This window comes from Macrobrachium rosenbergii, chromosome 6 (genome assembly GCF_040412425.1).
Source record: "Macrobrachium rosenbergii isolate ZJJX-2024 chromosome 6, ASM4041242v1, whole genome shotgun sequence".
In the NCBI taxonomy this organism is placed as follows: Eukaryota; Metazoa; Arthropoda; class Malacostraca; order Decapoda; family Palaemonidae; genus Macrobrachium; species Macrobrachium rosenbergii.
This window is the reverse complement of record NC_089746.1, coordinates 59,534,012-59,551,015: the sequence shown is the minus strand read 5'-3', so window position 1 is coordinate 59,551,015 and position 17,004 is coordinate 59,534,012. Positions and strand designations below refer to the sequence as shown.

General features: G+C 33.5%; 1 long non-coding RNA gene across 1 annotated transcript in view; it reads right to left on the bottom strand.

The window, feature by feature from the left end:
- The window catches only part of LOC136839633 (uncharacterized), a 228,419-nt gene that overhangs the window by 131,509 nt on the left and 79,906 nt on the right, over positions 1-17,004 (bottom strand). The window contains exons 3-4 of the long non-coding RNA XR_010853422.1: positions 12,181-12,392; positions 10,356-10,531 (exon numbers count right to left, since the gene is read on the bottom strand). This is a non-coding gene — a long non-coding RNA (uncharacterized lncRNA). The remainder of the gene's footprint in view (positions 1-10,355; positions 10,532-12,180; positions 12,393-17,004) is intronic.

Here is a 17,004-nt window from a genome sequence, read left to right as displayed (position 1 = left end):
CATATGCAAGCATTTGTAGCGTAACATCATTTCGTCTTTATGAATGACTAATCTGTAAAATGTTTGTTTGAATAATTATCTGTCGTATAAAGGTAGCATTAATTAAAGAAAAGGCTAATATTAAATATCTTCTAATATCGCCTGCTCTATATTCGTACGAACATTTTCCACTTTCACTTATTGTACATTAAACATGAATGCGTGAAAGCAAATACTATAAAAAGGTCTGACTCATGATTAATTAATCTAGAGAAACATCCGGATATTTCTGAATTTCAGTAAAACGTTCTTTATTTTACATCACTGCAAATGGTGAATTAACCTTGTTCTTTTCAGAGCAGACAGTAAATCCTATTTTAAAGACGGTCCGAAAATGTTAGCAATAATATGCATATGGTTCTTTAGTCCTTAAAGTCCATTGCTTGAATTTTGTCATTAATCATTAGTAAGATCAATGACAAAATTAATCTTAGTATTGGCAAGGTGTTTGTGGTACAGAACTGAACGTTATTATCTAAGTATTTTTTAGTCAGTACCGCCTACTTGGTAACTGGAATTTGCGCATAAACAAATGGTGAAAGCAAAAGATTGAACTTTCTTCTTACTGTGAATTTCACTTCTGTATCATTTGTCTATTTTAATAGTAAACGACAAACTCATCCTGAAGGAAATTATTTTCCGTTTTTTGCCACACGAATACATTACACCTAACGGCACGAGCTTCCTAGTTTATCAGCATTCCATCCGATGTTTAACACAAGTTAAAGGTCCCATGTGGAACATAACACACAAGAATGTAAAACAGCCTTCACTCTGCATTTGTAGTAATTGAGCACGTCCCAGCTACTCTGCCAATGGCAGGCAACCGAGTCTACGTAATAACAGCGCAGGACCTAATGTGATAGAATTACTCCGTGTAACTTTTGTTGCAGTCAGAGATCTTTTGAAATGCGTTATTAAAGTTATTATTCTTTTTATATGCCCGTCGCCTTTGATCCCTAACAATTTGCTATTCAAGGCAGGCAAACATGGAATGAATTAGTTGAATTGTGAATGCCAGTTCCCGTAAAACAGCCGTCATGTATAAAGAAAATGTAAAAATTAATAAGTGATTTATGAAATAGCAGTGTAAATACAAAAATGACAAAATATTATAAATTAAGGGAGAAAATCAAAACATTCCATTAACATTAGAACACTTTGTTCGTTGAGGAAGGCCTCCCGATCTATGTTTAATATTCTGATATATATATATATATATATATATATATATATATATATATATATATATATATATATATATATATATATATATATATATATATATATATATATATATATATATATATATATATATATATATATATATATATATATATATATATATATATATATATATTTACCAGCCATTCCAGTCATTCAAAACACCAAGCCAAAGGTTAGAAAATATTCGTGGTGGCCTCAAAAGACTTTTGAAAAGATTCTAAGCGACCTGGAAAAATGTGCAGCACGAATTTAGAAAAAGGGGCACAAAATACTTGAAAATAAAATTTCAAATGTCTTTGAAAAAAGCCCAAAAGAGTTTGTAAAAGGGTCTCGAATGACTAAACCAAGTCTCAAAAGTTTGTAGAACGTTCTACGATGTTTAGAAAAATTTCCGAGAGTTTTAGTGGAATTGGATTCAAAATATTTTAAAAGCTTTCTTTGCGTGTGTCTTTGCCATCAACAGCAGCTGATTGCTAATTGTTATGCATAAGGCCACGCGCGCTTTCCCCCATCTTCATAGCAGAAACGCTATCACGAGGAGCAGGAGTAACGAGAATAAACTGAAGTTACAAGACTTTCATTGGATCGTAATTAGTTTCTTTACTGCTTCAATGCCAAAGGCGGCAGCGGTTATGTATTCTGAACTGTAATTTTGTCCTGCACCTTTCTGCGGCAGTGTTTTATATACCACTCCGTAATTGTGATTTCAGCTTTTTAATCCATGATTTTTTTTTTTTTTTTCATTTTAATGATGTGATTTAACAAGTTTTATAGCACTATTTCACGTAACCTTGACCTAGAGAAAAATTAAGTAATTATATTTAACATCAAACTATATATTTCGTTATTGTATGGTATTATGATATTAATAAAGCATAATCCCAATAACACACGCTTCAATTTATGTCTCTTTAGGATAATTTAAGAATTAATCGAAATCATATGGTCATTCAAACATTAACTTGCAAGTTTTATTATACAAAATTGAAGGTTAATAGGCAACCGCATATCGGCAAAACTAAAGTTGAACACACTGAAATATTAATCATATAAGTTCTAATTTTAGCTTCTTTTTGTATATAACTGGAAAGTGCAAGCATTCATATGTCAGTCTCTCTCACAAGAGAATTATATAGTTTTACTGAATATTTTCAGCAGTTATGAAGCCATGCAGTGAAGTAAATTACATTCATAGCTTGCATTATCCGCCAGTTTAAGAATTAAAGGGGGTGAGCCATACTTTTCTCGGGATGAACATTATACTACACGAGAACTTTTGAATTATATTCCCAGCAACAAACGAGATGCAACATTTGTGCCCACATGGTCCACATTTATAAAATATATATAAGCAATATTTACAACACCAGATTTTTAATCACGGCGAATCTTTTTTTCCCATTTGGCCTCTGAAGTCTAATTATTATCCCTCGTGAATTTTTCTTTAGTCTATTTATGTGAGACAGAGCCAATGACATTATTACTTTTACAGGTCCTCTTGTGTTACTTTCAGTGATACTAATCTTTATACTTCTGTAAATTTATGCTGACAAGGTTGCTAAGTTGGTGTATGATTTGGGCTGAAATTTTGGAAGACAGGAACAAATGATTTTATTCGTGATTTTCGGACTAAGGATGAAAGCAGAGTGAGAGTCAAATCATATTTTATTTAGAGCTGCTTCTTCTTGGTAGAAACGGCAATTTTAACTGTCACCAAAAGAGAAAGTTGTTGTTACAATTTATTTTCTACTACAAACACCACAACACGACGAACAAGAAAAAAATTATATGTCATGGAAAAATCCGAAAAGCATTGATTCAACGAATTATATTCTTCAAAAAAAATTAGCATTTTCTATTTTGTCATTGACAAGTTAGTTTGTAAATTCAGATGGAACATTTTCAAATAATTTCGAACATCAATGAAGCAGAAAAAAGGAGAGAAAAAAAAAACTGAATAAACATTTTCTTGCAACGCTGACAGAATGTTATAACAGACCCAATAAAGAAAAATTAGTTCTCTCTTCAAAACGAGATGTAGGTTAATTGGCTGCTTTGGCCGAGAAAATATACAGATTTTTTTTTTCCGATAGGACAACTGGCAACTTTGTGAGGGCACAGCAGTGGAAATCAAGACTATCTGTCGAGGTTTACTCATCAATATAGTAGACGAGCCTGTTGACTCAATACGCATGCTTAAATAATAATTATCAATATCCTTTCATTTGCGACATATGAAATTCCTGTTAATAAAAATAAGAACATTTAAAGGCAAGAGATAATTAATGTTCGATTTACTTAACTAACGTTCGCAGATGCAATATATACATATATATATATATATAAATAATATATATAAATATATATATATATATATATATATATATATATATATATATATATATATATATATATATATATATATATATATATATATATATATATATATATATATATATATATATATATATATATATATATAGATATATATATATATATATATATATATATTAATAAATAAGACAACGACACTAGCCTTATTTTACCTCTAAGAGGAATTCAATTTATGAGACGATGAATTCTAAGAAAGATTAGTTTCTGCCGTATTAGAAATAGATTTTTACTCGATAAAAGGTTATACTATACATGAAAACAATAGGGTACTTGGTTCCCATCTGCTCCAAAACACACAACATTGATGCATTTATACGTACGCAAAAACGCACACACGAACGGACACACGCACGCACAAATACACACGCGCACACATATACGCACAAACACACGCAGTATATATATATATATATATATATATATATATATATATATATATATATATATATATATATATATATATATATATATATATATATATATATATAGATACATTAATGCGTGTATGTATTTATATTTAAGCATGTGTGAATGTGTGTGTTTTGCGTGGCGATTGGGTACAACTACCATAACGGTTTCATGTACAGTGTAACTTTCCATCCACCGAAAACCTCTTATTTAAAATCCAAGAAAAACCAAACTTCTCTTTGATTTCAATCCCTCTCTTCATATATAAATATATATATATATATATATATATATATATATATATATATATATATATATATATATATATATATATATATATATATATATATGTATATATATACATATACACATGTGTGCTTGTTTGTGTGTGTGTATATATATGGTTTTTCGTTTGAAGTATATCGAATTAATCGTTCAGTCAGTTAATATTATTTCCTGAGATGAAAATCCAAGTTGACATTGAGCTTGAAAACGCCGCATCATTTTGTTAGCCCCGTTACCGACGCTAAGGTTGTTAATTTATATAAATGTATATATGTATATAAATACACACACACACACACATATAAATATATATATATATATATATATATATATATATATATATATATATATATATATATATATATATATATATATATATATATATATATATATATATATATATTTTAAGATCTTTAGGGACTAACGAAATAATACAGCACTTTCAAGCGCAATACAAACTTGGATTTTCATCTCCGGGAAAAAAATATTAACTGACTGAACGATTAATTTGAAATACTTCAAACGAAAAATCTTCATCGTCTTGTGGGTATTAAATATGTACGCTATAATTATTCCAGCTTCTTAGAATCAAGTACACAATAAGTTGGCCGAATGTTTCCTCTTTCGTAGATTTCAAGTAATTTGAAAATATTTATTTGGAAGGACAACTTCTCTTCGAGTTGAACGGCGGTGTTTCATAATGGGTATGTGCGTGCGTGTATGAGAGAGAGAGAGAGAGAGAGAGAGAGAGAGAGAGAGAGAGAGAGAGAGAGAGAGAGAGAGAGATTCTGAGGACTTTACAAGGCTTCACTGAAGTCTCCGAGAGTTATGAAGGGAGAAGACGGAAAAAGACTCATCCCCGCCTTCTTCAGGATCTGCAGAAATCCCGAAGCCGAAGTATCCGGAGCCCGCACCAGATCCTGAGACACACGAGAAGCCAGCTGGCTTTTTTAGATTCTAACGCTAAGGCAAACCACTGAGAATGGCAGTATTCAAAATGAATAGTTGCATTGTGAATTGTGTTCAATTTGTTAATAGCATTTTGGCCCGGGTCCCTCATCTTGGACCCGTGGATTTATCTGTTATATCTCGAGGACTCCAGCCAGAGTTCGTAGCGAGTTTCTTTAAGGAGAACTGGTTCGCTGGACTCTTGGCAACAATTGGAGGTAAATTCTATTATAATTTCCTGCAGGAGAAGACGGCCCGGCAATCTGCACAGGACATGACTCGGAACATTCTTGGTGATATGGACAATTTGCTCAAAATAAGTGAATTCTGGCGACAGAACTTTATACAGGAACAGCAGAAGAATCAGAAACTCACACAAAGAATCGGCGATAGGAAAAAGGCGGAGGATGCCCTCACTCAGAGGGTTTCCATTTTGGAAAACGATTTAGCTGACAACGAAGCAAGGTACTTAGAAGATCGACTGGATTTGGAAAACGCAGCAAATAAGCAGATTCGAATGGCCGAAGAAAAGCTTCATCAATTGTCATCTGAAAATAACTCCTTGAAAACGACTGTTCAGAAAAATTTGAATGAGAACAAGAAGTTAATTGAAAAGATGGATAAACAGGAAAGACTTAAAGAAGACGAGATCTGTCAGTTAAAGGAGGAGCTCCATCTCATGGCGAGAGAGAAGTGCCGTGAAAACGAACGAGCACAAGAATTGGAATCTCGCAACGGTGAGCTGAAAAATGAGCTAGCATCCTTGGCTAGTGAGAAAGAAGGCCTTGTCAGACGTCTGCAGGAACGAGAGGAACTCGTGAAGGAACTGTCGGAAAGGGTACGACAGAAAAGCATAGAGAATGACGAGCTTGAAGGAGCAATGAAGAAGGAAAAGATCCAGCAAGCAGCACTCAGAGACGAGTTGCAGAAGGCCGACCAGGTGAATCGTGACCTGGTCAGGGAAATGGACGAGACCGAAGCTGCTTACCAAAAAGGGATCGGTGACTTAGAAGAGGAACTGCGTCATACTCTAGCCTTGACGAATTTGGCTGAGGATCACCGAAAACAAGAGAAAGAAAAGTTTAAAGACGAAATTGAGCAGGAGAATGAAAACGCACGACACAGACAGCTAATAGAAAGCTTGGAAAAGAAGGACAAGAATGAAGTTGCTCCCCTGCAGATAATTGAAGAGCTGATGAGTTTTATTGAAGACGCTGAAGAGAAAGTGAGAAAAGCCGAAAGTGAATGGAAAGCTTTGAACTCTGCATACGACGACCTGGAGAGGAGGAACGAGCAAAAACTCTTCATCATCAGAAAACAGCGCAAGCAAATCAAAGGTTTCCAAGGCCTCGTCGATACGCTGCAGGCGGAGAAGAGAAGAGCTGGAACGAGGCCCTGGTAAAGAACTCGACAGCGATGGTGAACGGTCGCGAATCTGAGGATGAAGATGATACTCGACGGTGCAGTGCAGCAGAAGGACGCAGATGCTCTGAAGGGCAGCGTGGACGGGTCACAGCTTCACTCGACGACTGCGGGGTCGAAGATTCACCTCTGGCGGCGTGGGAAGGATTGCAGGATCCTTCTAGGTTCCTTTGAAGGCGTTCCCCCACGCCTTCCGAGGTTCCTAAGAAGGGTTTCCCCACACACCTTCCGAGGTTCCTCTCAAGGTGTTCCCCCACACCTTCCGAGGTTCCTCTCAAGGTGTTCCCCCACACCTTCCGAGGTTCCTCTCAAGGTGTTCCCCCACACCTTCCGAGGTTCCTCTGAAGGCGTGGCTGGGGTCCCTCCCTAACTGCCTTTGGTGTGTGTTCGACTTCGCAGTCGTCAGGCTGATCTGTGACCCATTCATTTCGCCCTAGGAGTTGTCTGTGTCTCGTCAGTCGAGCCTGACTGACAAATATCATCACATTTCCCTGCTGCACAAACCACAACATTTAACCTAGCCACTGAGGGCGGGGGGAGGACAGACAGCCCACCCTCAGTGCCGGTCCCAAGCCCGGATAAATAGGGAGGGTTGGAATATGTCCGTAAAATGTTCACCCAAAACAAAAGTAAAATGAGCCTTTTCTTACTTCTTAAGATCCTGTAACTTTTGTCTCTCTTAAAGTAATAATAATAATAATAATAATAATAATAATAATAATAATAATAATAATAATAATAATAATAATAATAAAAGTAGTAGTAGTTGCAGGATCTTATGAAGTAAGAAAAGATTGAGGTTTATACAGCAGCAAAATTTCAGGGAATTTACAAAATATAAATTTTAAATACACACACACACACTAACACACACACACACACACACACACACACACACACACACACACACACATATATATATATATATATATATATATATATATATATATATATATATATATATATATATATAATATCAAGGGGGCATCCAGGAAAAGACAGCGCGTATATACATTATAACAGTTTATTTTGCCGACGGCGTTTGGCAATATCTCATTGCATCTTCAAGGCTGCAATTTACAATAAAATATATATTAAATTCTTATAAAAAACACAAAAATAAAATAATTAAAAAATCACTATAAAGACGGATATGACCTAACTGAACTGAGTTAAAGGAGAAACTAAAGCATCTAAAAAAGAAAGAGGCTAAGTAAAAGTTGAGGTACAGACCAAAATGGAAACATGAACAGCTGCGTGGAGGCTGTCTGGGCGTTTGACGAGGGGATGGTAGTTTTTCTCACGATGGACTCTGAAGTGGTAAGTTCCCCCTCGTCTTGCGTGGAAGATATGATTTTAAAATCTGCAAAACCAACATCAATTTTGCAGATTCTAAAATCATATCTTCCACGCAAGACGAGGGGGAACTTGCCACTTTAGAGTCCACTGATTAAAACTACCATCCCCTCGTTAAACACCCAGACAGCCTCCACGCAGCTGTTCATGCTAAGCATAACAAGTTGTTCGTGTACATTTTGGTCTGCACCTCAACTTTTACTTATCCTCTTTTTTCTTTTTTTTTAGATGCTTTAGTTTCTCTTTTAACTCAGTTTAGGTGGGTCATATCCGTCTTTATAGTGATTTTTTAATTATTCTTTTTTTTGTGTGTTTTATAAGATTTTGTCATATTTCATTGTAAATTACAGCCTTGGAAATGCAATGAGATATACAATACCAGGCAAGAAAAGTGAAACCACTCCACATCTTCGTGATTCAGTCATACAAACACACACACACACACACACACACACACACACACACACACACACACACACACACACACACACACACACACACACACACACACACATATATATATATATATATATATATATATATATATATATATATATATATATATATATATATATATATATATATATATATATATATATATATATATATATATATATATATATATATATATATATATATATATATATATATATATATATATATATATATATGCATTTGTTGTTTTGATATTTTTCTTATGTAGGAAAATATAATAATGAACTAAAATAAATTGCGAGGCAAAAAGATCTTTCAGGAGATTATGATAAAAATCATGAATTAGGTTTAAAATATCAAGTGGAAAATTTGATTGAGGAACTATAATTCTATAAGAAACTATAATTAATTAAGACATTTTCTATAAAAATGCGTAGCTAACTAAACTATCTCAACCTGTCCGTGATCTGTACTAAAAAAAAAAAAAGTCTTGTTAAAAGCGAAGATGTGGAAAGTAAATCAATGGAACACGAAAAAAGATTACATTTGAAGTACATTTCTTTCATAAAAAAGTGGGAATGCTTCCAAACATTCTTCCATAGTGTCTGAGAAACTGCCAGTAGTTTTGGCAATAGAACGCATAAAATCTTTATGAATGGTTATTTAAGCACACTCATTATTAAAACCTCGGTGTGCCTTGTAATGTACCATGCAATGCCCAATATAAATGTGTAAAACTGAATTTAACCCGAAATTTAAATGGTTACATCACAGTCAGTATAATGGAACTTTATATTACTTTTTCGTTACATAAAACAAAGATTAAAGAGTAAATTAAAAGAAGCCAAAATTTCGTGAACGATAATTACTTGGTATGAACTAATAATAGTATTTTCTTTATTGACAAGGAATATCTATTGTCAGCAATTATAAAAGGGTGCTTAACACCTTTAACAACAATATGGTTATACGGCATTCACTAATGTAATCTTAATGAACCTATAATATATCAAGGAATCCTTTACATCAATGACTACAGTGGGCAGTAACCAAGAAAATTTGTTGTTAAATTTATCTCAAGGAAATTCACGCTACTTCCTTCTTCAAAAACAAACAAAAGTTGAAGTTTATTCCCAATGTGCAAAATAATCCCTCTTTGAAATAAATGTAGTTACTAATCTACCTAACATTGTAACTCTACTGAGATAAGGAATCCGAATTAAGTTTCCAACTCCCTGTTGATTTAAAATGTATATTTTGGCAGAAAAGTTTTGGCAATGGCTACACTCCTTAAATTTTATGTTCATTTGAGAGGCTGTTATGAGTTCCACTAACAGAATATGATTTCATAAATCACGCTAGTATGGGATCAAGCATCGTTGGATATCATGATACTTCTTAGACACTGGGAAGTATCATAAATAATAAAGTTTATTACAATGACGGAGATTATTACTTGGTTTAGGATCATCAGTAAAGAATGAATAAATTTAACGTAACTAATGAAATCCGATTAACTTTGGAGCACACTACCATATACCATACGGAAATCCTATTTTAGTCATGCTATCTAGAGAATATAATGCGATTTATTTTTATTTAATTCGGGTAGAACGAATGATGCCTAAACTTACCGGCACCTGAATAATATAAGCTGATAGGAAAATTTCGATTAATTGTTTGTTGAGTGTGAGCCTCCCTGAATCTGTAAATTCTGGTCTAGTTTACAATTCCACATGAGTACTGTACCAACAATCCCTCGTGGGGTGGGGGGGGTTGCTGAAGAGGTGGGGTCAAATATATAAATTTAGTGGAGACTTAAGAATTATTTTGAAACCCACCTTGTAAAACATGACTGCATTCTCGATGTGATTCACTAACCACATTCGTATACTGAAGAATCACGGAATCAGGGGCGAATATATTCATTTGCCCACACAGTCGCCCTCTCTCTCAAAAGTCATAGTTCCTGAATCATCTGAATCTATGGCACTCACATCATTTAGACCTCTTGGAACTGAAGAGAAGAAAGGAATTTGTGCTGTTAGACCCAAAGGACAGCTGGATAATGTTGGGGTAAAGAAAAATGTCATGAATCTTAATAACAACAGAATACCAAGGTAAACAAAATATTACAGGTAATACTGCTTGAATGTTCAAATCTTGATTTCTTGCACATTGCTGATGAACACTTTAATTACTTTATCAAATTTACATTACTTCAGCATATTTACATTTATATTATTATTATTATTATTATTATTATTATTATTATTATTATTATTATTATTATTATTATTATTATTATTATGGGAATAAAAAAATTCAATTTTCATATTCCAAAATTAAATAAAAACAGAAACATTAAAAAAAAATTTGACATGTTGACATATAAAAACAGCCAGGCCAATAAAAAAAATCTTTGTTAACGATGCATGGTACTTTTAGAAAGCAAAACATGTGTACTTATATTTGCTAAATATTTATATACATGCGGTCAAGAAGTACATCTTTCCTTATTTCCTCATTCTGGAAACACCACACGTTCCCTAATGCATTCATCAAATGCGATTCAATGGGCGGAGTGGATTGAAAGCGATTAACGTATAAGTCCAAAAACATTCTACTTTATATATGATAAAAATAGAAATGAATGTTTCTGTTTATACATCCCCTTAATCTTAATCTTTCAAGGTATCAGCAATGAAGAGGCCGAAATAAAATGTAGCCTAATTAAGAAAATCCCACTGATAGAAAGATTATTAACATGTAGCACACCCTATTAAATGATTCTCTTTCAGAGATCATCAGTGAATGATAGGATTTTTTTTTATTCTAGTTAAGTCTGGATAAAAATCCAGAGGATCGAGCCCATTAATCCCTCATGGTGCCATGGATGATGAGATGCAAAACAGAGAAGAAATATTTACAGGCAGCCATTGTCTCGGAGAGTCGGCGCAGGAGAAATGGAGATTATTTTCCTTAAACGGACAAAGACAGCTTGGAGCCCATGAGCGGGTCTTCAGAGAATTATAGGAGATAAAGAATATGAGAGAGAGAGAGAGAGAGAGAGAGAGAGAGAGAGAGAGAGAGAGAGAGAGAGAGAGAGAGAGAGAGAGAGTACACGTTTATAAGGCTTTGTTTTGAAATGGGAGAGGATAACTTTTCAGAAATTATAATTGAATCTAACGCGATTTTCGGGAATATCTGATCACGATAAATCATCAAAAACACATAATTTCAAACTGTTCTTCAACAACAGATATCTAAAACATACAGAACCATGAAATATCTTTGCAATTGTTTTTTTTTTTAGATATATATTGAAGATGAAATCTATATATTTTTCCTTTCGTGAAAGATTAATGTTGATGTTATAAACAATATTCTGTTATAACAGTATGTTGCCAAAACCTTAAATATAGGATTCAATAATTTGCATACAAAAATCCGGGCTAGAGCATGAGAGACTGATTTTCTTGCCATGTGTTGATAAAGAAGCTTTTCTAAGGAAAAATCTTGGATTTCTGAACTTCATATCTATGGGAAAAGATCCCAAAACATCTCTACAGTTATTTCAAAACAGAAATCTTACGTCCCCTCCAACGGACATGACACTGGATTATAAAACAAATTACTACAGATGTTAAAAAAAAAAATACGTACCAAGAAAAAATGTTGGGAATTCGCTGGTTTTTCCTCAAAGAAACGAAGGTGTAAAGATTCGCAGTGCCTTATCTCGGTTCCCAGACAAGACATCATCTTCTTTCAGACGCTGGAAGGCGAATCCTCCCCTTCTTAAAAATCCTTCTTAAAAGTTAAAGAAAGGCAAATGCCTGAGAGCCGCCGTGAACTCGGCTTCATCCAAACAGCACAATCTGAAAAAACAAAGGTCAGGAAAGATGAAAATATGGCTCTGATATGAGAAAAATAGCGAACATTATTCCTGCTACGTTAAAAATGAATGAAAAAAGATATGTTATATTGCGCTTAAGTGATAGTGATCCGTAATTAGAGAATGTTTTTATCAGAATAATATGACCATCAGCGTCTTATTATTGCTAATGCAAAGATGGGATAATTACACTAGTAGAAGCAATTTACCCCCTTATGAATAAAGTAGCTCAAATGAAAGTGTTATGTTATGATGTTAAAAAAGAAGTATATCTAATTTCCCTTTCTTGCAACATAATTTGTTAATCGTAAGTAAACATTAAATAATACCCAGGAAATAATAAAATAAAAATCTATTATTTCTTAAGCAAAAATAGTAATTATTTCTTCAATATAATGAAACCGAAATCAAAAAATATTTATTTAGACATTTCAGATTATCCATATAAGGTAGATAGTACACACACACACACACACACACACACACACACACACACACATATATATATATATATGTATATATCACACATTACCACAGGTGAAAAATAAGAAACAGGGTGTAGGTCTGACCGGTTTTCGACTTTATTTCCAAGCCATTGACGAAGGACTGATACAGAGTATGAGACATCACAAATATATATACTACAAGAACAGTACTGACGAACATACACAACCGTTAGAGACTCCATATCGCCACTCAGGCCGGTGTCGAGGTAGGGTGGCCTTAAAACTCATTTGGCTAAAAATCACAATAGACTCTCAGGGGACATTGCTGATAAACAGACCATACCCACCTCAGATCCACACCTGACAGGTGTCATGGAGGGGTTTGGAAACTCATTAACATTACTACCCTCCTACTGTGTTTACAAATATGATAATCCTATTTTCATACATCTCTACTGCCTACCTTAAAGTTTAAACAATTTACAAATTTCTTTTGATATTAAAGGATCAAGTTTATACATCCCTTGACTGATATAAACTTGATCCTTTAATATCAAAAGAAATTTGTAAATTGTTTAAACTTTAAGGTAGGCAGTAGAGATGTATGAAAATAGGATTATCATATTTGTAAACACAGTACGAGGGTAGTAACGTTAATGAGTTTCCAAACTCCGCCTCCATGACACCTGTCAGGTGTGGATCTGAGGTGGGGTATGGTCTGTTTATCAGCAATGTCCCCTGAGAGTCTATTGTGATTTTTAGCCAAATGAGTTTTAAAGGCCACCCTACCTCGACACCGGCCTGAGTGGGGATATGGAGTCTCTAACGGTTGTGTATGTTCGTCAGTACTGTTCTTGTAGTATATATATTTGTGATGTCTCATACTCTGTATCAGTCCTTCGTCAATGGCTTGGAAATAAAGTCGAAACCGGTCAGGACCTACACCCTGTTTTATTTTTCACCTGTGGTAATGTGTGATACATGAATCACGTACAAAAGGGGATAATAATCATATATATATATATATATATATATATATATATATATATATATATATATATAATATATATATATATATATATATATATATATATATATATATATATATATATATATATATATATATATATCGCAAAGTCTTAAGACTACCAAAGAAAAACAGAAGTTCCTCTCATTCTTTCAATCCTTTTCCAGAAACACAGCAGAATATCTGGCAGACAGGAGAATCCGAAAATGGACCCAGACTCGTGGAATGATCAGTTTAGGCTCGCCTGGGAATTTCGGGAAGGCCGCTCCAGGAACAATGCGAGCGCTGAATAAATAGGACGCCAATTGCACCTTTCGGATTTGGGTTTCCCTTAAGTAAATCGCCGAAGGAAAACTTGGTTAGCATAAGGAGCGAAAGATGGAAATTCTGGGTCTCTCTGTCTGCCTGTCTTGAAGAGGGACCTAATAAAGGATGCCCCTTCTCTCTCTCTCTCTCTCTCTCTCTCTCTCTCTCTCTCTCTCTCTCTCTCTCTCTCTCTCTCTCTCTCTCACACACACACAACCACCCTCATCCTCACAGATACACACATTTAGAGAGAAATGCATGAAATAATAGGCTATTGCGTTCTTTTCTAAATCCACTTTCTTTCTTTCTACGTCTCTCTCTCTCTCTCTCTCTCTCTCTCTCTCTCTCTCTCTCTCTCTCTCTCACACACACACACGCATTTGCATAGAAATACATGAAATAAGAGGCTATTGCGTTCTTTTCTAAATCCACATTCTCTCACTCTCTCTCTCTCTCTAAAAAGAAAAAAAAAAAAAAGGTAAGGGAGAGAGAACGAGTGCGTGAAGGAACTTTCAAATCTAAATTGTCAAAATGGTTGAAATGTAAAGCTGTACACACTAATGGTGTAAACAACATACGAAGAAAATTGAGAAAGAGAGAAATGCTTCGTATTTATTCAGTGAACAGGACAATGGAGATGATTTTAACAGCTGTTTACATTCGGTTTAACGACCTTCATTTCTCTGCATTCGAGTTGAAAGTTGTGGTACAGAGTATGTCTCGTTCCTCGTCCATCACTTGTTTGTTCTTCCGCAGGTGATTGAACTCACGTATGAGGAAGAACTCACCCCTCGTACGTCAATACTCAAGAGAGGTGGAACTGAAACACCATCTCTAACTATGTTAATGAATAAAGATATTTTTTTCATCTAGCATGACTTTTACAATAATTAAAAGAAAAAACCTTTTCCATTAAGAAAATTACTGGAACGTAATTGATCACTTCTGTTTAGTATTCCTAACGATATGAATTGACAAAACTCCTTTTGGGAAGTTAATGATAGAACATGTATTCCAAATTCAAGTTTACTGCACATCGTACGTTACGGTATCTTAAATAAATAAAAGTGATGATTGTTTTTGTCAGATAACTTAATTCATTCAAAGGAGTTTTTCGTTTGTGGATGCTCTCCGTCAGCTCTTAATTAAACAAAAAAAAAAGAGACCCTAAAAAGTCACTATAAATGCAGATGGATAAGAACAAATTCATAAGATTTAAATACTAGTGACCAGGCAACTGGTAGTATCTTTCTTATTTAAAGAATCAATTGAAGAAGGGTAGTTCATTTTGAATTTTATCCGTAATATCTCCAAACTAACCACATCCTAGAGAAACAACAACAGAATAATTGAGTAACTTATTATTATGTGGTTTTCTAATATATGCCTTTATGAAAACGTTTACTTCGTTCTGGTAAATGTTTTAAGCACTTCTTCATGTGATATTAAACTCTCATATAGAATAAAGATTGACACGACATCGTTACAAAGGATTTCAGTTGCAGATAATACTGTTTTATATATAAGTGATATAACTGAACGAAATATGCCAATCATGAATTAATAACTGTTTTAATCAATAGCATAAAAACTGCATTTAACAAGGATTATGAATGAAGTAATGGAATCGTCAGTGATACATCGAACTTTATTGTGAGTGACGGAATAATCCAGAATGAAAATCAATCACGATAGGCATTTTTCACGCCGGGAATAATTATGAATCTTATGAATTCGTGATGTTTAATCACATTTCACGAGCGGTAAACCCCAGATCCGATAATAAAACAGAAAAGTAATAAAAATGAATGTATAGATTCCATCTAGCAAACAAAAACACACATGTATATATATGTGCATATATATAAATAAATACATACATACACACACACACACACACACACACACATATATATATATATATATATATATATATATATATATATATATATATATATATATATATATATATATATATATTATATATATTCATTAATTAATGTGACATGCATTAAAGCCGAACCCCTCTTTCTCTCAAATGAAAGGCCAGGCACTGCCAATTGACCCATACAATGAGTCAGTTGGTAGCGTCCTGGCCTTTCATTTGAAAGACCGGGGTTCGATCCCGATTTGAGTCACATTTTTACTTTTTCTTACGTGCTTGTTACTTTATCGCTTTGAAACACGTTCTTATATATGCTTATATATATATATATATATATTATATTTATATATATATATATATATATATATATATATATATATATATATATATATATATATATATATATATATATATATATATATATATATATATATATATATATATATATATATATATATATATATATATATATATATATCCCACTGAAGTTGATGGCATTATTTGCAGTCTATTTTTACTCCTAAGAAGCTTTCCTGAATCAGAGTGAAACTAATATATATATATATATATATATATATATATATATATATATATATATATATATATATATATATATATATATATATATATAATATTTGTGTGTGAGTATGTGTATGTTTTTGCGTGTATGTATGTATGTATGTATGTATGTATGTATGTATGTATATATATGACCCTTTTGATATTCTACCAGCCACGCACTGATGTTATGTTTATCACAGCTGCAATAAAACGCAGTGAGCTCGATGCGAGATCAAATGATACTCTCATATCTCATATAAGATTATTCCAGACACATGGCGCGTTTCATTTGGGATATTGCTTCAGCCGTTTCAGTCTCTCTTGATCAAACTTAATTGCATTAGGAATTCCTGATAAACAGAAGGAATAT